This window comes from Ips typographus, linkage group LG3, assembly GCF_016097725.1.
Source record: "Ips typographus isolate SLU linkage group LG3, UJ_Ityp_2.0, whole genome shotgun sequence".
NCBI classification, from domain to species: Eukaryota; Metazoa; Arthropoda; class Insecta; order Coleoptera; family Curculionidae; genus Ips; species Ips typographus.
The window spans coordinates 15,683,092-15,711,017 of record NC_138424.1 but is presented as its reverse complement, the minus strand read 5'-3'; the positions used below and the strand labels follow the sequence as shown (position 1 = coordinate 15,711,017).

The window sequence follows — 27,926 nt, the reverse complement described above, 5'->3', positions numbered from 1 at the left end:
TTTTTTCCAATCTCGACCTTCCTGCTGATCTACGCCAAAAGTCCATTTCTAAAGCCGGCGCTCTAAATTTGTTGTTAGTTGCCAGGTTTCACATCCGTACAGCACTATACTTTTGAATATTGAATAAGAGGTGCTTCTTTTCTCGAGAGATACATTTGGACCACAGGATCAAGTTCAGGCATCCTATCACCTTTTTCCCTTCTATAATTCGGTCCTCTATTTCTTTCTCTGTACAGCATATTCAGTACAGCAGCTTATCATTTCGTTTTCTTGTGGGTGAAGGTAATCTCTGTCGTCTCCAATACATAGATATTTGGTTTTGGAACGGTTTACCGACAGCCCCCATTCTTCGTACTCTTTTAATAGCTTTGTCATATACTCCTCAAGTCCTCTTTGGCTTGTGCGACAACAACCTGATCATCTGCAAAGTGCAGGGTGTATAAGGTTCTGTCATCACTTATTTGTATCCCACTACATATTCTTCTCCATCGCCTCAAAGTTTCGTTCAAATAGATTTTAAATAGTGTGAAAGAGACAATAGCCCTGCCTTAAAGCCGTTCGTAACTGGAAAGCTGTCCGAGATTTTGTTTTTCAATTTGATCTTAGATGTAGAATGGTCTGACCGCAGCTATTAACGTGACATTAATTCGGGACCTCTCGAGTACTTGCCATAGTTTTTGAATGGATACGGTGTCGTATGCTTTTGTAAGATCGACAAACAGAAGATACGTCTCTCTGTTCCTGACGACTTTCGTTTCATTTAGTTGGACAAGGCTAAATAGTTTGTATAATAAACTATACTATAAGTTTCTGAGAACTTACCCATAGAGACGGCTTACTGTACTGGTAACAGATATACACTTATAGTTAGAACAATCTTCGTTGTTTCCCTTTTTGTGAATCGGGGTAATCCATGCTTCTTTCCATTTAGAGGGATGTCTTTCCCCGTTAATATATCTGCCCAACAGTTCCCTTATATGCTTTATGAGTTTTGCTGCCCCAAATTTCAGTAATTCCGTTGATATTCCTTCTGGTCCGCTAGCTTTTTTATTTTTCATCGATTCAATTGCTTTTCGTATCGACGCTTTGCTAACGTCCTCTCGTGGGCCCTGCACTTGATACGCTTTTGGAGAGTTTGTAAGATATTGCATCTTCTTTGAGTTGTTGTGAGTAATGTTAGTACCATTTGCTCATCTGAATTGGTTGGAAGTTTACTTTATTTACGGTGTTGGACTTTAGGTTTCTGATTAATTTCCAGGCTTCCGATGATCTTGTTCCTCCTAGGTAGCTTTAACTTCAATACATTTTCTTTCCCAGGTGTCGTTTTGGTTATTTTTTTATCATGTTCTTAAATTTAAGAATTCTGGTCTGTTCTCTCTTGTAGGTTGTACTACCATCTAGGTCTTTCGTGTTTAGCCATTTCTGATATGCTTTTTGCTTTGTTGTTCTTTGATGTTGTAGTTCTTCATTCCAGGATATGTCATTATGTTGCCCTCATTCTTCCCCTGTATTATTAAGTGGAGTATCTCATATTTTGAAACCTGCATTATGTGACCCAGATAGATAATCTTTCCTCTCTTCACTTCCTCCAATTCTTTATTCAATCTGGTAAGCATTTCGTCGTGTGCTCCACCCACAATATTCTGAGCATTCTTCTGTAGGGTCACATCTCAAGTAAATCTTCTAACCCTCTCCAATTGTAATTGTTCTCCGGTTACATAAAGGTGTTCTTGCGGAGCGTTGACGACCCTGTTCAGCAGATCTTGTAGGATAGGCAAAATTCTTTTACAAAGCAAGGTCCTACATAGGTGGGTGGAACGTAATGGTTTATTTTAAGCATCAGTTTGATTCGCGTAAAAATAAACATGTGGTAGGAAGAAATATAAAACTTACGACGTTAATGAAGACTAGGAACTGGATTGGACACCACTTAACATCACCGAAAAATAAAACAAAGTGATTGAATTGAAAACTGAAAGCCCCTTTCAGAAAGAAAAGGTCTATGATGATCAAGTTGGACGTGAGATCAAGAAGCAGACTTCACGTTCTGCTGCACCCTGAACATGATACCCTGCCCGACCACGCAAAGATCATGAATTTTTAAATCTGTTTAACGTTTAAGTTTGTTTTTCGGTGAATGTCCACCGCGGTTCTTGTTATGTGACCTCCCTTACGTGGTCCATCCTTATGTATACCTGGGTTCAGCTGTCCCCCCGTGTAGAATGACAGCCAGCAGACTGTGACTCTAGTTAATCCTCTGAAGATGGGTGTCTAAATACATCCGAAACATGCCAGGCAGATAAAAACTTAATAAATATTTTGTGCAGATCGACTCTGAGTTTTGTTTTCACTCACACTCACTACTCCACTGTGGGAATATGGACTACTACTTTTCAATAATCCCATAATGTTATACCCCCTCATACATGAGGCTGATTGAATAAATGGAATTTATATACCGAATGTTGTGATCTTTCCGATATTGCGCTTGCATCTCGAACCCCTTAAGAAAACTTGTAAGCTACGATTTCAAGGAATCGCGGCCTTACAGTCACGCATATTTCCAGCAAAAAGGACAGTATCGTCTGCATAGCGCTAGCTATTAATTGTCTTGCCATTTACTGTGATACCTCCCAAATCGCATACATGGATTTGGGGAATATTTCTTCAGAGTAGATGTTGCATAAATCACACCGTTTGATTTCTATAGGGTTAGTCGTCATTTCTTGTACTAGCACTGTTGGCTTTTGGTTAAAGTAAAGGTTGACAATGATCCTGATCTCTCGGGAGTCCAGGTTATTCTAGTTTAGCACTTTTAATAGCTGGTAATGCCTCACTCTATCAAACGCCTTATTGTAATCGAGACAGCGGTGTTGTGAGGACATTGTATGCAAATAATGCGTCCCGAGTGCTGTATATGTTTCTAAAACCGAACTGGGTATTCGAGATATTACTTTCCAGTTTCTGAAATACTCTGTTCTTCGCATTTACCTTATTCGGTATTGTAACAACGGTCGATTCTAGCCATTCCGCTGTTATGATGCCTCTTATATATTCTATTGAATAGGGCTGTTATAGAGTCCAAATTGTTCTTCGATCAGCTTCAACAATTCTACAGGTATTTCGTCCGACCCAGAACTTTTCCGCTTTTTGTTGTTTCTATTGCTCGTTTTACCTCATCTTTCAGAATGGTAGGTCTCGTTGGTTCTTTAGTACTGGCCTGTATCTCTACTCTCTGATCTTCAAACAAGTTTTTAATGTAGTGTTTCCATTGTAGTATTTGCTTCTCTATATCTACTAATAATGCTTCCGTCATCCAAAATCCGGTAAATTCCTTGATCTTTATATGAAGGTTATGTAGATCTTGTCGCTGTTGTGATTTCTCCATTTTAGCATGTTGTGTTTTCTCCATGAGCATTTACCCGTCAGCTATGTCTCCCTGACTTGGTGACATTCATACTTCCTTTCATTAACCCCCAAGAATCTCATCCGTCATCCAGTCTTGTCTTTTGCTTGGTCTTTCTCTAATTTTACTACAAGCAGGTGAATCAAAATATACTCATCAAAGCACACTCAATCAAAGCTGTAAAAGGGATTTATGGATTATTATGAGCTTTCTTTAAAGACTTTCTCACCCACTTTCTCTTGTAGAAAATATGTGAAATTACTTACAGCATACCAACAGAATGGCACAAAAGTATCACCATACCAATTTTTAAAAAGGGACAAAAAACCATTCCGGAGAACTACAGAGGCATAACCCTGGTTTGCCTGAAACTGCTCACCAGCATTGTCAAAAGCATTCTAGAACGCACCATCGAAAATAAAGATGAACAACAAGGATTTCGGAAGAACAAATCGACAGCTGATGCCCTGCTTATTGTGAGACAGGTAAAGGAGAAGGCGATCGAATTCGCCTACCCTGCTTATGTGCGTCTTAGTGTCTTATCGACCTAACAAAAGCATGCGACAAAGTACAGCACATATTAAGAAAGAAACAAATCCCAACATCTCATAATCAGAAATCTGAACACAGGCAACACTACAAGAATAAAGTGGACTATCAAACAACAAAAGACATACCGACTCTAACAGGAATAAGACAAGGGGATACAGAGTGAATAACAAACCAATCAGCATGGTGTGCTATGCGGATGATGGGGTAATCCTGGCAGAAACAGAAAACGATTTGCAGAGGCAAACAAATAAGTTCCATCAGACTAGTGAAAAATACATCATGTCAATCTCCATTGATAAAACAAAATGTATGACCTTCTCCAATGAACCAGGAAAGTGTAAAGTAGTAATAGACAATAAACCAATAGAACAGGTAATGAGCTTCCGTTACCTAAGAGCGGACACATCAAGCAGCAATAACCTGATAAACGACATAAAATCACAGGTCAACAAAGCGGCAACAATCTCAGGATGTCTGAGAGATATCATCAATCCTGTGTTAGACCGGTGCTGATCTATGGTATCGAGACGAGAGCTGACACGAATAAGACAAAAATCATCCTCAGAACAGCGGAGATAAAAACATTAAGAACCATAGCAGGGAAGACGCTTAGAGATAGGGTGAGAAACAACGACATAATGTGGAGGACATAGTGAGATGGGGAAGAAAAAGAAGATATTGGCGTGACCACATGATAAAATGAACCAAGAAAGACTAGGCATGGAAAACCAGTAGGCCGACGACCGCTAGGAAGACCGCCTAAGAGATAAAAGAATAGTTGGAGTTCTGCCTGACAGGATAACTGACGAAATTGAGCCTTCGCAATAAACAGACCTTAAGGTCTTCTCGAAGTATAAGAAGGAGAAGAAGACTGCAAAGATGTAATTATTCAAAAATTACATCTTTGCAGCTTTCACCTTGTGGAAAAAGTACCGGAACATTTGTAACTCACACTGGACTCATCAGATGAAGAACTTCCTGAAACCGTTGTATCAACCGCCCAACGTTTGGATTTCCGTCGTAAGTCAACAGCACGCTATAAGAATGAAATTCTTATTCTCAGCCTATGTTTATCCACTGCTTGATGTCCAAATCTTTCCCCAGCAGTCCAGATTCAATTCCTTCTTGTAACCTTTTGGACATCATCTCGCCATCGTTCTTGAAGTTTACCAATGCTCCGTCTTGCCTTGAGTCAATATGTAAGCAACAACATCACACAGGAATCAGATACTTTTTAAATTAATACGAAATTCACGAGATTTAAGGATAAATTCTAGTTTGCCGAAAGCTGGCCAAAAAGGGTGTGATTTCAGAAGATTGATTTTCCGTGCCAAGCTGAATTTTGTGGCATAAGTAATTATAACTGACTGACCACTCACAGGAGCATCCGAAAAAAGATCCGAGAAGTCAAAGCAAAGTGGATGACCAAAAAGTGCAGTGAAATAGAAGATCTAAATAAGAAACATGACATATTCAACACACATAAAAAGATCAAAGAAGTCACGGGCCGGTTTAGACAAGGAGCTTTTGGAAATGTATCTGACGAGAATGGTAATAATGTGCTTGAAATAAATGATATATTAAGAGTATGGGAAAAATATACTGAAGATCTTTTTGAGGATGAACAACAACCGGAAAAACCAATCTTTGATACTGTTGAAGGTCCACAAATCACCATATCAGAAGTAAAGCAGGCAATTAAACTCATGAAGAACGGAAAAGCAACGAGTCCAGATGAAATACCATCTGAAATTTTTAAAATTATGGAAGAAGATACCATTGAAACACTAACTGCGCTTTTTAACAAAATTTATGATACCGGATCAATCCCAGAAAGATGGCTTGCAACACCAACACCATTATTACATTGCCCAAGAAACCCAATGCAAAATCATGCGAGGACTTCCGCACCATTAGCCGTATGTGCCATGTACTTAAAATATTTCTCAAGATCATTCATGCGCGGATATATGAAAAATGTGAAGAGAACAACGGAGAAAGACAATTTGGGTTCAGAGAGGGACTGGGAACGCGGGAAGCATTGTTTGCAGTCCAGGTCTTGGTTCAGTGGTGCAGAGACGTAAACTGCGACGTATATAAGTGTTTCTTGGATTACACCAAGGCTTTTGACAGATGCCAGCATGGAAAAATGATAAGAGATGTTAACAGATATTGGACTGGATGGAAAAGACATCAGAATTATCGCTAACCTCTACTGGGGCCAAAAAGCTACAGTCAGAGTTGAAAATAGACAGACCGAGTACATTAACATCAAAAGAGGTGTACGACAGGGTTGCTTACTGTCGCCGCTCCTGTTCAATCGTTATTCAGACAGCGTTCTCAAGGAGGTTCTAAAAAACACAAATCGAGGCATTAGAGTTAACAGTGAAATCATCATTGATATCCGCTATGCTGATGACACCGTCTTGTTATCGGAGAGTATGGAGGGGCTTTACAAGAGTTGTTAGACAGGGTCAACCAAACTAGTGAGGAGTACGGGCTGAACTTAAATGTCATTAAGACCAAATATATGGTGATTAGTAAAAATCCAGTCCAACCAGGTAGCGTGTATATAAACAATAAGCCAGTTGAGAGGAAGGCAAAGTTCACTTATCTCGGCTGCACATTGAACGGGGACTGGGATCACTCACAGGAGATAAAACCTAGAATTGAAATAGCGAAAGTACGTTTATGCAGATGAGATCGCTCCTGTCAGGTCGAGATCTGAATCTGGCTCTAAAGAAGAGTATGTGTCATATATACTCCATTCTTCTCTACGGTGTGGAGAATTGGACGCTGTCAGACGCTATGGAAAAAAGCTGCAAGCTTTTGAAATGTGGATTTTCAGAAGAATTCATAAAATCTCTTGGATAGAAAGAATTACAAACGAAGAATGGGATGTCATCCTGAAATCATGATTACTGTGAAGCGTAGAAAATTAGAGTATTTTGGCCATATCATGAGAAATAACAAGTACAGAATTCTCCAAAACATAATCCAAGGCAAAGTTGATGGCCGACGAGGGCCTGGAAAAAGAATTTTATGGCTGGCTAACCTGCAAAAATGGTTTGAGGCAACATCTACTGAACTGTTCCGATGCGCAGCCAATAAGATCCGCAGAGCCATGATGATGGCCAACGTCCGTAATCGGATAAGGCAATAGAAGAAGAAGAAGAAGTAATTATACTCTGAGACAACTTCTGGTGGTTGGTCATTAACAGTTACCTGGATGTCTTCTGTACCCAGGATCTTTTTTGTTTTGTTTAAGTTCATTTCAAGACCAATATGAAGTTCCCCAAGCACTCTTCGCTTCTGTTGGCAATGACCACAACGTAAATGGTTTAGATGCACTCCATCAATATTAATTTCGTTCTCTTGCCTAAGGACAAGTTTTGGTGAGATGGTGTCTCCTTGCCTTACTCCACTTTTGATTCGTCAGTTTTTAAATCATCATATATTTTTACATGAATGGATAAGGTGGGAGTATCTAGAGTTGATAATTGCGTTGTCTAGGGATTCCAGAATTGCACAAGCCCAGTTGAGTATTTGCTTCCATTGGACTCATCAGATGAAGAATGCTGAGATGATGATGAATATTAACTTAATGCTCCTCAAGTATAGTTTTTTATAGCATTTTGTAGGAAAAATATTGTTCTTAACACTTGTGGAAATAATTTTTTTCATCTTTGACTGCTTGACCGAAGGACGCGTAGAGGAATTGCAATCGCGTAAGGAAAAGTATTGCTTTCTGCACTTGTCCTCACAAAAGGGTAACTTTTTCATCATTATAGAATGTTAGGAAAACAAATTATTAGAGAATATTACATCAAATAAAACATTGAAATTCTTTCTTAGATTATACATGAGACTATAGGTCCGCCTATGTATTTCTGCACTCCGGCATGTTTAATTCATCCCTCCTAGGGAAGCGGGGCGCAGAGAATCTCGCAATTATTGCACTCCGGAATCTCTCCCGGGGTGACACTTGGCCGTAATCACCCTGCGCCCGTCTTTTTCTAACTTACAAGGCGTTTCGTAAACGCGTCCTTTTTGTTTTTTCGTCTCGCTTCTTTGTTTTTTCAAGGGTTTATGAAGAGTTCAGAGTAGTCGTCGTTACACCGAAAAACGGGAAGCTTTTAATTCGATTCAGGTTTTTTCTCGTGTTCGGTAAGTTTTAGTACAGATAAGAAACGGTCGTTATTAATCCGGTAATTTTTCGAAAATTTAATATAAGGAACCAGTAGGGGGGGACCCTATGAAGAATTAAGCAATTATAAAGCCGGGTAGCGGTTCTCGTAATCCGATAAAACAGATCCAGGCGCGGGATAAAATAACGCCTTTTATCTAATCTAAATTACCCCTTTACTTACCGAATTTAACTACCGACTAAATTATATTTGTACGAATTGTGAACGGTTCGGTGGGTTCGTTTAAGTCATTGGCGGAGCTGATCCCACTGTAAACTACCGACATAAAGATTAGAGGCGCATTAAACATACAAGAGAGTATTAAGTAAGAAAGTTTTACATTCACTTTATAGTCGAAAATGCAGCAAGTACAGTTTCAGGTTGTTAACATAACACCAGAAGAACTACGTTTGTACACAGAGTTAAACACGTCAATGGAGACTCCATCCTACATTATAAAATGATACCTACTTTATGACGCCGTGAGCTCGTTAATCCGGAAACCCAATAAATTCTTTTATTGAGGCTGCTAAGTGTATTTAAGATGTTTGTACGTAAAATACAAGCGCGAATACACTGAACGACGCCATAAAACTGCTAGGATAATAAATTATGGGTACAAGAGGGCAAACATCTGAACCACATCAGACCGATTCCAAAATCATCAACGACGCTTTACAAAAAGGAAACGTCTTTTGTTGAGCAAATACTGTATGAGAACCGGGATTAACTTAGGTAGAAAATAAATAAGACTTTTCCGCGATAGTAGTACTACCTTTCAGCTCCGTGGTATTCACACAAAAGCTTCCTTATCAAATATGGGATTGAAAATTACGTCAAAGCTTTTGTTTGAAGAGGGTTAATAATCAGCAACCTGAATAATGAACCTCACCTAAGAATACCTCACCTATAGTCCATTTTTTTTCCCGTGGCGGTTACATCATCATTTGCCTTTCTTGTCTATTACATGCGTTCCGAGCGCCATAGAATTTTGACGTCATCTATAGTCTATCCGGCGAACCTACGGAGTAATAAAAGCGAATATTAGGAGGGGTTGACCCGCCCCGTCCATTAGTATTGGTCTATATCCGGTCCGTTTTACAATATAATATCGGGGTAGAGAAGGGGTATTTGGGGTAAAATTGGTATAAATAAATAATTCAAGTCTTATTTGATTTTAAAATTGAAATCGACACGTACTTAAAAATCATCTGCTATATTATACCTGTAACCGCCGGCCCCGGCCGTGGACTTCTCGGGTCTCATGTCTCGATTCACTTTTACGTACCTGTTTTACAGTGACCAAAGTTGCCGCCTATCTAAAACTAAAAAACTAACCTAAAACCTCTAAAACTAACCTATTTTATTACTCCGTAGGTTCGCCGGATAGACTATCGAAAATCGGCCGCCATTGTTGGCAAAAAGTAAACAAAGGGAAATTTTTTATTTTTGATGTAAATTTTACAATATTTTAACGAGTATTTCGATTTAACTGCGATACTACGTGTGATACTAGATAATGTGTGTGTGTTTCGGTAGTCGGTTTTAAAAATGCCACCTTCTTAATACACTTTACAACCAGCAAGGGACACAGTGAAACATTCTGAAGGAACTATAGTTTGTGGAACAGAAAAGGATGCCTTTTCTAATAGAAAACACTGTCACAATGAAACAGCCCATATTGTAACATAAAGATTACACTAGGTGCCGTTACCCTAAGTTGCCCCGGTCTCCCCCAGTACAATGTTTGTGTCAGCAAGATTGGCGAATTGGGGTCATGATTTGAGTATAAATACTGCACCAAAAGCACGTACAGATTACCGAACTCTGGGGTCTTCCCCAGAGGGAAGTCACTGACTGATCTCCGGGTTAGTCTGGGTACGCCTATTGTGCAACTTAAAAGTGGAGCAGTAGGTGACCAAGTGCCACACCCTAGATCAGCCCTAACAAAGGAATTAGTGTGGACGCGCAGCACGAGTTGCCGTTCCAGCTTACCTCCCTTTGTTAGGCTCTTCGCGTCTTTGCCGGCTCGGTGAATGCCCTCGGACCTAAGTCTAGGGTTCATTCACCACCGCTAAAGCGTTGCCCTCCGTGTACCCTTGCCTAGAAGCCAGACCACATCAATGCCCCCAGCCATCTTGGCCATCCGGGGGTAAAATTACCGACTAGTCATTAAGGCACTATTACTTAATAAAGTGGGTTACCTGTGGAATCCTGCGTATTCTTCCCCCTCAACCAACCCTTAACGTGACATGGTGGAGGCGCCTCGTTGGATCCCCGTCTGTTAATCCTCACATTAGCAGACACACCCTCGCAGACGCTAAACAAGAGCACAAAGAAAAAGGGAATGATTGAAGACGGTACACTTCTAGGTCCACAAAATCTGGCAGCCCGCTTCGAATAAGGTACAGAAGCTCAAGTGGAAGAAGATAAGCTAAGACAATGGCCAGAAGGGTAAGGAAGAAACATAGCGAAAACACAATGAGGTTGTGGAAGAAAAAGGGCTAGCCTGCAGGTCCACAGTTGCTTGAACTGAGTAGGGCAATGTCAAGAGGGGCCTGTAGGACGCTCTAAGAAGGCAACCATAGCGAAACATTTTTAGTGCATAGCAGCACATTATTTTGGTATTATATTGGGTATGGTAAAAGGCAAATTTTCTTAATTATGTTTCATAGAATAAGTGTATAGTTAGCGCAATTATTTATTTACAATATCTTGATTTCTAGGCCAGTGTCGCGATCCCTGACCTAAGTGTAGGTATGTGATGACCTAGCAAATTCGTGCAATTATGAAGTTCTAGGTTACAACAACAAAGTGTACTGGTTTACATAATGATTTTATTTATGTTTTAAGAGATGTATGGCAAACAAAGTAATAATTGGAATCTTATTTTATTTTTTTTAGGGTCAACCTGGCAATCTTGTTGCGTCTATCGATCAACTGCTACAGCCTTGTTGAAAAGCGAACTAGCCTTATGTCTTGGAGAAGCCGACATCTTCAGATGGGTCCCGCCACGACGGTTCTACTTACACCCGTGTGCACCCGAAGTCTTTAATAAGTCGAGCTGAAGAAGCATCTCCAAATGGGCTGACGTTACTTAGGAAGAAATATACATGTCCAAGGATAGGTGTGCTAAAGGAGCACGCAAAAGGACAGAATATGAAGAAATGAAGCTAAGCGATGAAGTTTGCCGCTTAGAGAATACAGTGCCAAGAGAAGGCACTACGATGAGATGAAGCCTAGGTGAAGCGTTTCCACTTAGACGATGGTGCCAAAGAAGGGTACAATGAGCAATTTTACGGAATTTCGCTTAATAAGGAAGGCAATAAGATAGACGCAACAGCAAGGTTGAAAGGTGACCCAATGTAACATTTGTGATATTTTAAAGTACACCCCTATCTCTACTATATTAAGCTATTATATTGTAATCTGGTGAAGAAATAAAGGACTCGTTCCACCACCTTTATACACCCTATAGCATTTAAGATTAACATTAGTATATGTAGACTTTATGTATAAGTTTCGCTTTTAGTGTTCGGGGCGAACACTTTCTAGGGGAGGGGCATGTAACATAAAGATTACACTAGGTGCCGTTACCCTAAGTTGCCCCGGTCTCCCCCAGTACAATGTTTGTGTCAGCAAGATTGGCGAATTGGGGTCATGATTTGAGTATAAATACTGCACCAAAAGCACGTACAGATTACCGAACTCTGGGGTCTTCCCCAGAGGGAAGTCACTGACTGATCTCCGGGTTAGTCTGGGTACGCCTATTGTGCAACTTAAAAGTGGAGCAGTAGGTGACCAAGTGCCACACCCTAGATCAGCCCTAACAAAGGAATTAGTGTGGACGCGCAGCACGAGTTGCCGTTCCAGCTTACCTCCCTTTGTTAGGCTCTTCGCGTCTTTGCCGGCTCGGTGAATGCCCTCGGACCTAAGTCTAGGGTTCATTCACCACCGCTAAAGCGTTGCCCTCCGTGTACCCTTGCCTAGAAGCCAGACCACATCAATGCCCCCAGCCATCTTGGCCATCCGGGGGTAAAATTACCGACTAGTCATTAAGGCACTATTACTTAATAAAGTGGGTTACCTGTGGAATCCTGCGTATTCTTCCCCCTCAACCAACCCTTAACGTGACAATATATTTACTTAGAAGAAGAGTTTTTACAAGAACACTACAAAAACCAAGCTTATTCAAGCCAGTGGTTCTCGAAGAAACATGGATATATATTAAAGGTGTATTTAGCTGACAAGGTGATTTACTTAATATTATAAAAAGGACTCTGGTAGAGGTATTAATGAACTTCTTCTTCTTCAAGTGCCTTCTTCATTACTGAAGGTTGGCGACAATACCAGCAAACTCCTCTCTATTTCTTGCTGCTCTCAACAGGGTGCATGTGTCTAATCCTGTCCACTCTCTTATATTTTTAAGCCATGAGCATTTTCGTCTTCCGAGTCCTCTTCGGCCTTCTATCTTTCCTTCCATAAGCAGTCTCAAAAGTTGATATTTTTCTCCTCTGTATACATGTCCCAGATAACCAGTTTTGCGCTGTTTCACATGTTGTAAAAGTTCCCTGTCTGTTCCCATCATTCTTAAAACATTTTCATTTGTTATTCTTCGGGTCCATGGTATCTTCAAAAGTCTGCGGAAGATTCACATTTCAAATGCTTCCAGTCGCTGCATTATCCTCTTTCCCATTGTCCAGGATTCCGTGCCATATAAGAGGACAGAATAAATATATGACTTCACGAAACGGTATCGAGTATCGAGCGACAGGGTGGTATTCGTTAGAAATGTCTTCATTCTCACGAACGTGGCTCTTGCGTTTTCAATTCGAGCTCGAATTTCGGTCTCTGGATCTAGGTCTTGGGTAACCCAGCAACCGAGATACCTGAATTTTCTCACTTCTTCTATTGAAGTACCGTATATTGGCTTGTAGATTTTGATTTCTGCTGACGACCATCGTTTTGGTTTTTGCTGTATTTATTTTCAGGCCGTGTTGGTCACCTGATTTCACAATCTTGTCTACTAGCTCCTGTAAGCCTTCTGAAGTGTCTGCGAAGATGACAGTGTCATCTGCGTAGCGTATGTTGTTAAGTATTTTACCGTTCACCTTTATGCCAATTTCACAGTCCTCTAGCGCTTGCTGAAATTAATGAACTGCTAATACTAAATAGCTTATGTTTCAGGTACTTTTATTTGCCTAATCTGGAGTTTGCTTATCATGCTTTGAAAGGGTCCAAATTTAAAAAGTCCCATTATCAATTGCTCTAAAAGACTCTGAACAAAAGGTGTTTGAAGCAATGGTTATAATGATGTTGTCAAACTCCATGTGCAGAGTGTTGAAAAAACAAATTTTTAGTAAGTTTCAGGTAATATTAGAAAGATATAAGTTACTTAATACATAAATTTGATCAAATGCCATTATTTTGCAGAATTAGCCCTTATACATTTTGCCATATCTTCTCTGACTATAAGGCTAGAAACAGATGGTGCTACTGTTAAATACTTTCACATCAGATAGTAGATTAAATTACTATTTTAATTGTATTATTTACACATTATGAAATATACAAATAAAATCTTTAAGAAAGTTTCCGTTTTTTCAAAAGTCTAGTTTTCTTCATAAATAATCATAAAATTAGATAATTTCTTTAACAGAGGTACCTGCTCTTACAATAAATTGAACTGAAATTGAAAAAACATGTTAAATAAATCACACAACAAAACCAAAATGAGTTTTCTCATTTTCATTTATAATTGCTTAATGAAAGATACATATTGTGAGGTTTAAAGGAGGAATTTGTCAATATGGCAACGTCCAAACAGGTGATTCAAAAGATGGATAGCCTAGTTTGTAATAAACGACGTACGTAAATTTGAATATGGCGGAGCACTTGATGACGTAACCGCCCCGGGAAAAAAAATGAACCATACTTATTTTAGTCTTCTCTAATAAATACAAGCTGAACTAAATGCCTTAAGTATTACTTCTAGTTAGAACTGAAAAATTATTAACCAGCGCTAACAAGAGGTGGTGCCCTATCCGTTGCGGATGAAAAAGTTGTACTGAAGGGAGTCCACACCATCCCCGCAGATTATGCAACCAAGAATGTCTTGCTCAAAACAGTCATTTTTTAAATCCAAGTGGGTTTTACATGCGATTTTGTTCCTCACACAATTTCAACTAAAAATGTGCTGCATCAACTCAGAAACGGTAAAAATTACAAAAAAATTGCACGAGACCAAAAAGGTGTGTATGAAAAGTAAGGTGATTGGTTGTCTTTAGTCACCCTGTATGCATTTTTTAAGATTTTTTGCACCACTCGAAAAAGGAGCTCAAAACGGTTCTTTTAAGTGGTTGAACAACTCTGAACTCCAAAAAATAACCCAGTTACAGGGTGTTCAAATTTGAAAATGTTTAACATCAAACCAGTTTTCAAAAATCGCAAAACTCAAATGGGACTGGTGTCTATTTATAAATCAGTAGATTGCGCACGCTCAGGGCTACACAGTGATCCAAAAACTATACTTTAAACACTGACAACACTGTGATTACCAGAAATATTTTTCTAGAGGGTGTTTGGGGGTTAAAAGTCAAAAACTTGACAGGTGACATCAGTTTAAACTTAGAAACGTTCACATGACATTTAAAACGCTTACGTGAACTTCAGGATACGTTTTGTTGTAAAAAAAAAGAGTCACGTGACGTTTAAAATTAAATTTGATGAATGAAAATCCTCACGTGACCTTTGCGCCTTAAAAAAAGTCCTGTGACTGAAAATATCAGTTTAAACTGTGAAACGGTCACGTAACACATTTTGACATATAAAACAGTACTATGATCTTCAGGATTCAGTTTTGATGTTAAGAAAAGAGTCACGTGATGTTTAAAATTAAATTTGATGATTGAAAACAATCACGTGACCATTTGCACTTTAAAAAAGTCACGTAATTTTCAAAATATTAGTTTAAACTTCGGTTCAAACTGAAAAACTGGCACGTGACTCTTCAAAAAATATTTCGACATTGAACACAGTCACATGACCTTCAGAGTTCTATTTTGACATTTAAAAAACAGTTACGTGACTTAAAATAAAATTTGATGGTTGAAATTAGACACGTAACCACTTTTACCTTAAAACGAATCACATGACTTTAAAAATATCAGTTTGAAGTGAAGAACCGTTACGTGACCCGTCAAATAACATTTTGACATTTAAAACTGTCACGTGACTCTATGAATTCCATTTTTAATCGTAAAAGAATCACGTGACTTTAAAAACCATCAGTTTAAACTTAGAAACGGTCACATGATCTTTCAAATACGATTTTACCATTTAAAACAGTCACGTCTACCTTTAGGATTCCGTTTTGACTTTAAAAAAGAGACACAAGATCGTTAAAAATAAATTTGAAAATCGTCACGTGACCATTTGCGCCTTAAAAAAAGTCCTGTGACTTTGAAAATATCAGTTTAAACTGTAAAACGGTCACGTGACACTTAAAATAATATTTTGACATATAAAACAGTACCATGATCTTCACGATTCAGTTTTGATGTTAAAAAAGAGTCACGTGACGTTTAAAATTACATTTGAAAATTGAAAATCGTCACGTGACCATTTGCGCCTTAAAAAAAAGTCTTGTGACTTTGAAAATATCAGTTTAAACTGTGAAACGGTCACGTGACACTTAAAATAGTATTTTGGCATATAAAACAGTACCATGATCTTCACGAAGAGTCACGTGATGTTCACGTCTTTAAACCCTCATTTTTACTAACCGTAGCACCGTTATTTGAGGAGATACAAAGAAATTTAAATAAAGAAAGTTGCTGGCAATTTCATCCTTTACAATATTGTATTCAGATGTTTTTGCAATTAAGGACCTCGTTAAGGAGTTACAAGACAAAAAGGATGCACCAAACTGCTTTTTTAAAATAACTCCATTTCGACTGAAAAATAGGGTTATGTTAGAGTATGTTATAGTACCCCTCTACATCCGGCACTGAGCTCAATATGAAATTTAAAAAGTAAATAAATATTTTGCAAAAAGAATGTAAATGTGTAAACTCTATGAAATCCGAAAATCTAACTAGCTTTCAATCCACATTTTAAGTACTTAGGTATACGATATAAGTAAATCACACAACGATTACAATGGGAATGTTTTATGGCCATCAAACATTTGGTGGACTGTATAGCCTACTAAAATACGAGTGTAAATTTTGTGCCGATACAAATTTGAGGGTGGCAGACATCGCATGCTAAAAAGGAAAAAGGGGCTTGGAAAGAGGGAAACAACCAACTGTTCATCGGTCGGAAATCCGGGAGACGGATTGCATCGAAATGGCCCTTTTTAGTGTCAATTCTAATATTATTAAAATAAGAACGATAAATTAATTCGGAGAGTATTTGCAAGACTTTCCAATACTCTACTTGCACGACAACATTAACTTTAAGTAAATTTGACAAGTTATTGTCAGAAATTGCACCTCACAAAATGTCTAAATAAAATAAAATTAAAACAAATAACAATTTTATTCAAAATCGTGTCAATTATCGTTTTTTGTCGAGGGGTAGATCGGCCGAGGTAATTTGGTGTACACACTCGAGGTAGGTTATTGGTTAGAAAAATTAATGAGGATTTATTAAATGTGGTTAAAACAGCCATTTTCTCACTCTTTCAAACTGTGTTTCTGACAGTTCAAACTTTGATACCGCTTTTCTCCCTGACTGTACTAAATTTTGTAGCGTTTTTCAGGTTATTGGTTAGAAAAATTAATGAGGATTCCAAAAATGTGGTTAAAACAGTCATTTTCTCACTCCAAGTGGGTTTTACAGGCGATTTTGTCCTTGTCTGTCCTTACAAACTGTGTTTCTGACAGTTCAAACTTTGATACCGCTTTTCTCCTTGACTGTACTAAATTTTGTAGCGTTTTTCAGGTTTTTGGTTAGAAAAATTAATGAGGATTCCAAAAATGTGGTTAAAACAGTCATTTTCTCACTCTAAGTGGGTTTTACAGGCGATTTTGTCTCTGACTGTCCTTTCAAACTGTGTTTCTGACAGTTCAAACTTTGATACCGCTTTTCTCCCTGACTGTACTAAATTTTGTAGCGTTTTTCAGGTTATTGGTTAGAAAAATTAATGAGGATTCCAAAAATGTGGTTAAAACAGTCATTTTCTCACTCCAAGTGGGTTTTACAGGCGATTTTGTCCTTGTCTGTCCTTACAAACTGTGTTTCTGACAGTTCAAACTTTGATACCGCTTTTCTCCTTGACTGTACTAAATTTTGTAGCGTTTTTCAGGTTATTGGTTAGAAAAATTAATGAGGATTCCAAAAATGTGGTTAAAACAGCCATTTTCTCACTCCAAGTGGGTTTTACAGGCGATTTTGTCTCTGACTGTCCTTTCAAACTGTGTTTCTGACAGTTCAAACTTTGATACCGCTTTTCTCCTTGACTGTACTAAATTTTGTAGCGTTTTTCAGGTTATTGGTTAGAAAAATTAATGAGGATTCCAAAAATGTGGTTAAAACAGTCATTTTCTCACTTCAAGTGAGTTTTACAGGTGATTTTGTCTTTGTCTGTCCTTTCAAACTGTGTTTCTGACAGTTCAAACTTTGATACCGCTTTTCTCCTTGACTGTACTTAATTTTGTAGCGTTTTTCAGGTTATTGGTTAGAAAAATTAATGAGGATTCCAAAAACGTGGTTAAAACAGTCATTTTCTCACTCCAAGTGGGTTTTATAGGCGATTTTGTCCTTGTCTGTGCTTACAAACTGTGTTTCTGACAGTTCAAACTTTGATACCGCTTTTCACCTTGACTGTACTAAATTTTGTAGCGTTTTTCAGGTTTTTGGTTAGAAAAATTAATGAGGATTTCAAAAATGTGGTTAAAACAGTCATTTTCTCACTCTAAGTGGGTTTTACAGGCGATTTTGTCTCTGACTGTCCTTTCAAACTGTGTTTCTGACAGTTCAAACTTTGATACCGCTTTTCTCCTTGACTGTACTAAATTTTGTAGAGTTTTTCAGGTTATTGGTTAGAAAAATTAATGAGGATTCCAAAAACGTGGTTAAAACAGTCATTTTCTCACTCCAAGTGGGTTTTATAGGCGATTTTGTCCTTGTCTGTGCTTACAAACTGTGTTTCTGACAGTTCAAACTTTGATACCGCTTTTCTCCTTGACTGTACTAAATTTTGTAGCGTTTTTCAGGTTATTGGTTAGAAAAATTAATGAGGATTCCAAAAATGTGGTTAAAACAGTCATTTTCTCACTCTAAGTGGGTTTTACAGGCGATTTTGTCTCTGACTGTCCTTTCAAACTGTGTTTCTGACAGTTCAAACTTTGATACCGCTTTTCTCCTTGACTGTACTAAATTTTGTAGCGTTTTTCAGGTTATTGGTTAGAAAAATTAATGAGGATTCCAAAAACGTGGTTAAAACAGTCATTTTCTCACTCCAAGTGGGTTTTACAGGCGATTTTGTCCTTGTCTGTCCTTTCAAATTGTGTTTCTGACAGTTCAAACTTTGATACCGCTTTTCTCCTTGACTGTACTAAATTTTGTAGCGTTTTCCAGGTTATTGGTTAGAAAAATTAATGAGGATTCCAAAAATGTGGTTAAAACAGTCATTTTCTCACTCCAAGTGGGTTTTACAGGCGATTTTGTCCTTGTCTGTCCTTACAAACTGTGTTTCTGACAGTTCAAACTTTGATACCGCTTTTCTCCTTGACTGTACTAAATTTTGTAGCGTTTTTCAGGCTACTGGTTAGAAAAATTAATGAGGATTCCAAAAATGTGGTTAAAACAGTCATTTTCTCACTCCAAGTGGGTTTTACAGGCGATTTGGTCTCTGACTGTATTTGCAAGACTTCCCAATACTCTACTTACACGACAACATTAACTCTAAGTAAATTTGACAATTTATTATCAAAAAATTGCACCTCACATTAGTAAATATTGTAAGAACAAGGATGCCATATCAGCAGGGTAAAGATTAGCTTGCACTCTAAAATGTCTAAATAAAATAAAATTAAATTAAATTAAAACAAATAACAATTTTATTCAAAATCGTGTCAACTATTGTTTTTTGTCAAGGGGTAGATCGCCGAGGTAATTTGGTGTACACACTCGAGGTATTATGAGGCAATTGCCCATTATTACGAAGCAGTGTGAGGCAGCAAGGCATTTTGAGATATTTATAAGGCATTTGAGAGTATTTTGAGGCATTGTCTGTATATTTCAAAATGTAGTGTATTAATACAACAAAATTGACTGAAAATTGACCAGAACAGCATAGGCACATGTAAGTATTATGGTAAAATCTTTGTTACATGATATTGAGTTGAAACAATATTCATTACAAATTATTATAAAAATTTGCCAATTTTTCAACATTTAAACTTCATTTTTAAGGTCACGTGACTGTTTTTGACAGCTGTCAACTGGCTTTTACAGTGATGCAAAATTGTATTATTAACGTCACGTATCGTGTATTTTACAATTTCAGCTTTTACAACTGTCTAAATTTAATTTACCAAATGAAATGATTAAATTACATTTTAAAGTCACGTGACTGTTTTTGACAGTTGTCAGTTGGCTTGGACAGTGTTGCAACCTCTAAAATTGCATAATCAAAGCCACGTGATGTGTCGCTTGCAATTTCAGCTTTTACAACTGTCTAAAATAGTCTAAATTTAATTTACCAATTTTTTAAATTTTAAAGGTCCCGTGACTAATTTTGACAGATGTCAACTGGCCTATACAGTGTTGCAAGAACATGCAGAATTGCATTTTCAACGTCACGTACCTTATATTTTGCAATTTAAGTTTTTACAACTGTCTAAACTTAATTTACTATTTTTTTAAGTTTAAACTGCGTTTTGAAGTTCACGTGACTGTTTTTGACAATGTCAACTGGCTTTTACAATGTTGCAAGCTCAAAAATTGAATTATCAAGTCACGTGACCTAGTTCTTACAATTTTACTATTGTCTAAATTTAAATTACCAATTTTTCAACTGTTTCTTTTAAATGATAAGTGTCTTTATTTGACACGTGCTAACTTGGTCACTATGACAGTTAGAAAATTCGTGCAAACGTCAAAATATAACCCGTAATTTCAGGCAACCGCACAACAAATATTTTTTGTTTGTCAGAATTTGGAAAAACAGTCACTTGACCTTAGAAAATCAGTTTGAAGCTTTATTTTAATATTTATCATTATCTCAATACAAGGGGACTTACTAAATTTAAGAATGCCACAAATGCGTAAGCATTTGAAAGTATCCTAAGGCAGTTTGAGGCATTTTGAGCAATAATAGAAGCATTGTGAGGTATTTTAAAGGTATTTTGTATTAATGCCTGTCATGTAATATACTATAGGTATATACCATGAACAATCTTTATTTTATTACGAAATAGGCTATCGACCAGAATGGTCTTTCTGCCCTTGTGTACATTTGTTGATTTAGGCTTACTTTAAGTTAGGGTATAATATAATAATCTAAAATAAAGTGTTACAAAAATTTATCTTAACTTAAAATTACATTTTGTTACATTTATCATTGTCTTAGTTGTGTTATGTTTGTAAGTGTTCGAGCAGAGTCGTCGATGGAGAAAGAAAACGAGATTGTCTTGTCTGTCTTGTGAGGCAAAGAGAATTTAGTATGGTCCAGTTCTGTTGGTTGTTTTTCCATTTGGATTGAATTTGTATTAGTCTTTCTGTTATTCTAGTTAAGTTTGTGCGCTGGTACAGTAACTCATTTGGGGGATTGTGGAGTGAGTTTTGGGGATGTCTTATCCGTGTTATCAGTCTTAGGGCGATTTGTTCGGTTGTTTGTATGTGTCGTTTAGTTCATTCTGAAGCGTTTGCCATGAGTACGTTGCCATAGTCAAGTAGTGGTCTACAGATTGCTTTGTAAATTTTTGTAGCCGTCTTTGTGCTAATTCCTTTGTTCTTGTAGGTCAGTGAGCGAAAATGTTTTGTTCTTTTTGTCATTTCTGTTCTAATGTTTTGTGAATTTAAGTTTATGGTCCATCGTAATGCCGAGGTATTTTGCGTAAGATCTTGGTTCAGTTATGTGGCCGTCTGCTGTTATTGTAGGAGAGTTTATGGTGTGTCGCGTTAGGTATTAGTCTCCATTTATAAAACCATGTCAGTGTGTTGTTTGTGAGTGACTGGAGTCTGTTTACCGCTTTTTCAGTAGTCTTTTCATGGACAATGAGGGAGGTATCGTCAGCGTATTGTAGTATGTATGCCGTTTTGTCTCTTTGTGTTTTGTCCTGTAGGTTGTGATTGTATAATATGTCATGGCAGTAAACATTATAGAGAAAAGGCGAAAGCGGTGATCCTTGAGGTAGTCCTTGTTCTGGAAAGAAAGGAAAGGAAAAGGTGTTGTCAATTCGTACTTCCAATTGTCTATTTTCTAACAAGTCTTTGATAATGTAAAGTAAGTATTTGGGAGTTTGAAGTTCGTATAGTTTGTACAGTAAACCCTTATGCCAGACACTATCAAAGGCTTTGTTGATGTCCATAAATAAACATGCTGATGTGCCGTCGTTAAGGTGAGTAGTTTGGATGTTGTTTGTTAAGACAAAAAACTCTTTGAAACCGAATTGGTATGTGGGGATATGTATGTGTTAATTTTTGCAGTCGTAATATACTATTTTTTATGAAATTTAACAACGCAATTGAAAAACACCGTCAGAAACTCCGCCTTTTTATTTACTTTATCTTGATTCACTTTGATTACCTCGTAAATGTAATTGCCACCATTGAATTAGTATCCTAATAAATTGTTTTCGTTACCTTAATGAATTCGATTACAATGAAATTGAAAGCAAAGTTGGGTGTTTTTTGCGGTTTATTTGGCAAACTATTTTACCTCACTCTGGATGGAAGCAGTAATGTAGATTTTATTAAAAATAGTTGGCACCGTGTGACGATGGCGTGGAAAAGAGAAGCGAGAAATAAAAAAGAACGAGGAAATTATGACATTTTAATGCAGAGTTCGTACGCTAGTCGTACGTCTCTCACGGGGGTATATTCAAATGATTGCTGCTAAGTAGCTATAAAGATTGCAGACGCGTACACTTGGGCTGTGATATAAAGAAAACAGACATGTTTATACATAATATATACAGGGGCGTAGGGTGGACACATTATATTTTTTCTATTTTTCCTCCGTAGCTGACTGGGAGAATTGCAGGTACGGTTCCAGTCTTAGTGATGGGTAAATTACTGGTCAATTACAAATACTGTGTTTCTGATAGTTCAAATTTTGACACCGCTTTTCTCTCTGACTGTATCAAATTTTGTGGTGTTTTTTTTTTATGTTACCAGATAGGAAATTTAATGGGGATTCCAAAAATGTGCTTAAAACAGTAATTTTCTCACTCCAAGTGACTTTTACAGGCGATTTTGTCCTTGTCTGTCCTTTCAAACTCTGTGTTTCTGGCAGTTCAAACTTTGATACCGCTTTGCTCCCTGACTGTACTAAATTTTATAGCGTTTTTAAGGTTATTGGTTAAAAAAATTATTGAGGATTCCAAAAATGTGGTTAAAACAGTCATTTTTTAACTACAAGTGGGTTTTACAGGCGGTTTTGTCCTTGTCTGTCTTTTCAAACTGTGTTTCTAACAGTTCAAAGTTTGATACCGCTCTTCTCCCTGACTGTACCCGATTTTGTAGCGTTTTTTAGGTTATTGGATAGGAAAATAATTGAGAATTTCAAAAATGTGTTTAAAACAATCTGTTTCTCACTCCAAGTGGGTTTTACAGGCCATTTGGCCTCTGACTGTCCTTTTAAACTATGTTTCTGACAGTTCAAACTTTGATAGCGCTTTTCTCCCTGACTGTACTAAATTTTTTGAGCGTTTTTCAGGTTATTGGTTAGAAAAATTAATGAGGATTCCAAAAATGTGCTTAAAACAGTCATTTTCTCACTCCAAGTGGGTTTTACAGGCGATTTTGTCTGATTGTCCTTTCAAACTGTGATTTTGGCAGTTCAAACTTTGATACCGCTTTTCTCCCTGAGTGTACTAAATTTTCTAGTGTTTTTGAAGGTTATTGGATAGGAAAGTTAATGAGGATTCTAAAAATCTGCTTAAAACAGTCATTTTCTCACTGTTAGTGAGTTTTACAGGCGATTTTGTATCTGGCTGTCCTTTCAAACTGTGTTTTTAGCAGGTCAAACTTTGATACCGCTTTTCTCCCTGACTGTACTAAATTTTGTAGCTTTTTCAGGTTATTGGTTAGAAAAATTAATGAGGATTCCAAAAATGTCGTTAAAATAGTCATTTTCTCACTTCAAGTGGGTTTTACAGGGGATTTTGTCCTTGTCTGTCCTTTCAAACTGTGTTTCTGACAGTTCAAATTTTGATACCGCTTTTCTCCCTGACTGTACTAAATTTTTTAGTGTTTTTTCAACTTATTAGATAGAAAATTTAATGAGTTTTTCAAAAATGTGCTTAAAACAGTCACTTTCTCACTCCAAGTGAGTTTTACAGGCAATTTTGTATCTGGCTGTCCTTTTAAACTATGTTTTTGACAGGTCAAACTTTGATACCGCTTTTCTCCCTGACTGTACTAAATTTTCTAGTGTTTTTCAGATTATTGGTTAGAAAAATTAATGAGAATTCCACAAATGTGGTTAAAACAGTCATTTGCTCACTACAAGTGGGTTTTTGCAGGCAATTTGGCCTTGTATATCCTTTCAAACTGTGTTTCTGACAGTTCAAACTTTGATACCGCTTTTCTCTCTGACTGTAGGCAATTTTGTAGTGTTTCTTCCGGTTATTGAATAGGAATATTAATGAGGATTTCAAAAATGTGCTTAAAACAGTCATTTCCTCACTCCAAGTGGGTCTTACCGGCGATTTTGTCCTTGTCTGTCCTTTCAAACTGTGTTTCTGACAGTTTAAACTTTGATACGGCTTTTCTCCCTGACTGTACTAAATTTTGTAGCGTTTTTCAGGTTATTGGTTAGAAAAATTAATGAGGATTCTAAAAATGTGGTTAAAACAGTTATTTTCTCACTCCAAGTGGGTCTTACCGGCGATTTTGTCCTTGTCTGACCTTTCAAACTGTTTTTCTGACAGTTCAAACTTTGATACCGCTTTTCTCCCTGACTGTACCAGATTTTGTAGTGTTTTTTCAGGTTATTGGATAGGAAATTTAATGTGGATTTCAAAAATGTGCTTAAAACAGTTATTTTCTCATTCCAAGTAGGTTTTATAGGCAATTTTGTCTCTCACTGTCTTTTTAAATTGTGTTTCTGACAGTTCAAATTTTGTAGTGTTTTTCAGGTTATTGGATAGGAAATTTAATAAAGATTCCAAAAATGTGCTTAAATCAGTAATTTTCTACCTCCAAGTGGGTTTAACAAGCAATTTTGTCGCTGACTATCAAACTGACAAACTGTGTTCCAAAGTTGCAAAAATCAGGGTTTAGAAAAGTTCTCTTGCAGTATTCGATACAAAACGTGTTTCTGAGATTTACGACAGTTATTTTGACAGTAGTCACGTTCCTGTCTAGCTAAATTATCTTCCAAAAACCACGTGATATTTGTCCCTAATGTCAAAACTGTCAAAATTTGATTAGAATTTGCAAGAATTACAGATTAACACATTATTTTCTTAAAGTTTTCGAAACGTTAAGACGTGTTTCTGAGATTAACTACAGTTATTTTGACAATAATTGTCAGTATATTACAAATTGTTTAAATAATAATATCTTCAGATTCGCGCCATTTTTCTCATCTCAAAAACCTATTATTTGTCATAACATTGTTACTCATTTGGTTCAAGAATCAGTTTGCCAGCAAAGTTTTACTTCATTTATTTTATTGTTGATAATCCAAAATGTCTAAAACGGGCAACATATAAAATACCTTGCTAAACAGGCTTAATTTCAAGACATTTTTCATATCTGAAATGTAAATTTTATCAAATTATCATAGTACCTTTGCCATATTTAAAAAAATAGACTAAACTTCAGTCAGAAACACACAACCGAATGTTATAAAATGCCAAAAATGTACAGATAATAGTATGAAATGTTTGATACCTTCATGGGATTCCAGGTTTAAGACAACTGACGGCCAAATGTCATAACTGTCAAAATTCCACTCATAAAGCTATAAAATAAGTTTGATACTGGTTATGCTGATTTTACTGGATTTAAAAAATGTTTTGTGGTTTTAAAGTTTTATGGAAAGAATTTTCACGGTTGTCATATCTAAAAATATACTAAAAAAACTAATTTTTTACTATTAAAAATAGTCTAAAAGTTGACTTTCAAGACTAAAAAGAGTCCAAGAGTCTATTTTCTGGACTTTTATTGGAATACAAACTCAATTTTCTGAATTAAAACAAGTCTAGAATTCAATTAAACACTGGTAACAGTCCAAATTAAATTTTCAGATTAATTGAATTCTAAAAATTAGTGTTCAAGACTAATATCGCAGCATTTAGTCCAAAAATTATTTCCTTTCATTCCTTAATGTTCGTTTCTCTAACATTGGCTAAGTTGGGTTTAAGGGCACTTTAGATAAGTTTAGTTTAAACTGTGATGTTTTATACCTGAACTGTCACATTCAAATCTCAACTTTGCTTAAACTTTTACTATTATAAAGGGTTTTTTTAAACTCGTTTTAAAAAAATAGTTTTAACACTAATTTTTCAGTCTCAAAAGAGGTCTTTAATAGTGAAGAAGCTTGAAATGGCATTTTCAAGACTATGGACAGTGTACTAAATGGCTTTCAGGCCTAATAGGTCAAAAACTTGGTGAAGATAGCTTTGAAACTAGATTTTCCAAGCTGAAAGCAGTTTTAAAACACTAAAAAGTACTACAGAGTTCTAAGAAAATGAAAAACAAAGTAAAAAAACTTGAAAAGTTAGTTTTCAAGTCAATTTTCATGAATCTAATGTATTTAAAACTATTTTCAACACTAAAATATTGAAATATGTTTTCAAATTACGAAAGCTTACTTCAAATGCAATTTATAAGCTTCTTCAGAATCACTTTTTGGTGTCCAAGTCAACTTTCAAAGTTTAAATGTGTGAATTGTAGTAAAAAATTCTAGAAAAAGTAGTTTTTCTTGTCTACAAGTCAATTTTAATACTAAAGTTTTTCAATTTATCTGAAAACTATAACGACTGACTACTAAGACAGTTTTTAAGCCTGTCAAGTAAATTTTCACAGTTTCTAAGTCAATTTTTAAAACTAAAGAAAACTGGCTACAAAGACAAATTTTAAGCCTCTGAAGTCAATTTTTACCGTGAATTTACTGCTTTTTTGGCTCTGTAGCTCTTACGGTTACCGAGATCCCAATACATGTAGAACCAATTTGGGACACACTTTTCTGAGATACAAAGTATCAAAGTTGTATTTTTTTCTCATATATCTTCTAAGCAAAAATTTATTCCATAATTTATCTTTAAAGTTGATAATCTACAGAGTGATAATTTTTTCGTGGTCAGGCTTTAATTATGACACCATAAAACTGTTCATAGTACGCTGTTTTCGGATTAAAAAGCACTAAAATTGTGAAAAAAAGCGCTTAAAAAGCAAAATTATTTTCTTCAAAAAAACATGAAAATCTATAAAAAAGCTTTAAAAAAGCACAAAACTCTTTCAGAGATGCAACATTTTTTTGAGTTCAACTTCCAGACATTTTTTGAAATTTAAAATTGTTTTAGAAGCATACGGAAGATTTTAAACTGTTCAACTTTCAAACTTTCAAACTACTTGAGAGCATTTGGAAGGTTTTTGGACTGTTTCAACCGCATATTGAAGGTTCTGGAATGCTAAAGCATTGGAATCTAAAGAGGCATTTGGAATCTCTTACACGGTTCACAAAACTTTTTGGAAGCTTCTAAACTGCTTTAATATCTTCTGGAAGCTTCTAGACTAGTTAAAAAGCGTTTGGAATCTTTTAAACTGTTCTAAATGATTTTGAAAGTTTCTAGACTGTTTTGAAAGACTTCCGACTGCTTTAGAAGCATTTTGGAGTTTCTGTAGTGTTTTGAATCTTTTTAGACTACTTTAGGAGCATTGAAGATTCTGGACTGGTTTTAAAACATGTGAATTTGAACTTTTGAAAGCTTTGAAACTGCTTTAGAAGCATACGGAAGCTTTTAGTCTGCCTTGAAATTTTTTGAGAGCTTCTAGACTAGTTGAAGATTATTTAGAAGCCACTAGAGTGTTCTAAAAGCTTTTGGAAGCTTCTAGACTGTTTTGGAAGGCTTTAGACTTATTTTGGAGTTTCTGTAGTGTTTTAAAACCTTTTTAGACTACTTTAGCAGCATTTCAAAGATGTTTGGGCAGTTTAAAGAACCTTGAAGGTTGCCATGCAAAGACATTTGAAACCTTGTAGACGGTTTTAGAAACTTTTGGAAGCTGTTAAACTGCTTTAGAAGCATACGGAAGCTTTTGAGAGTTTCTAGATAAATTGAAAAGCATTTGGAGGCTTTTAGACTGTTCTAAAAGCTTTTAGAAGCTTCTAGGCTGGTTTGTAAGCTTTGCAAGGCATTTTAGAGGTTTTATAGTGTTTTGGAATTTTAAATTGTTTTAGACTACTCCAGGAGTATTTGGAAATTTTTTCGTCAGTTTAAATTTGTAAATTGATACTTTACATTTTGCAACATGTTTTTGTCGTTCAGAAGCCTTCAATATCTCAATATAGCAAATTTTTGTCAAAGCAGTTATTACTTTAGTTTATTTTTAAAAACTTGAAAAACTTGTCTTTTAAAAAACTAGTTAAACCACACAAA

General features: G+C 36.5%; 1 protein-coding gene and 1 long non-coding RNA gene across 4 annotated transcripts in view; one reads left to right on the top strand and one right to left on the bottom strand.

Annotated features, from left to right (window-relative positions):
* Positions 1-27,926, top strand: part of LOC145726409 (uncharacterized) — a 215,061-nt gene that overhangs the window by 132,650 nt on the left and 54,485 nt on the right. The window lies entirely within an intron of this gene.
* The window catches only part of LOC145726392 (homeobox protein PKNOX2-like), an 82,411-nt gene that overhangs the window by 34,639 nt on the left and 19,846 nt on the right, over positions 1-27,926 (bottom strand). The window contains exon 2 of one of the 3 annotated variants that reach the window (XM_081975440.1): positions 8,329-8,421. The exons of the other annotated variants lie outside the window; for them this stretch is intronic. The gene's annotated coding sequence lies outside the window, so the exon portion shown is untranslated. The remainder of the gene's footprint in view (positions 1-8,328; positions 8,422-27,926) is intronic. 3 annotated transcript variants of the gene reach the window in all.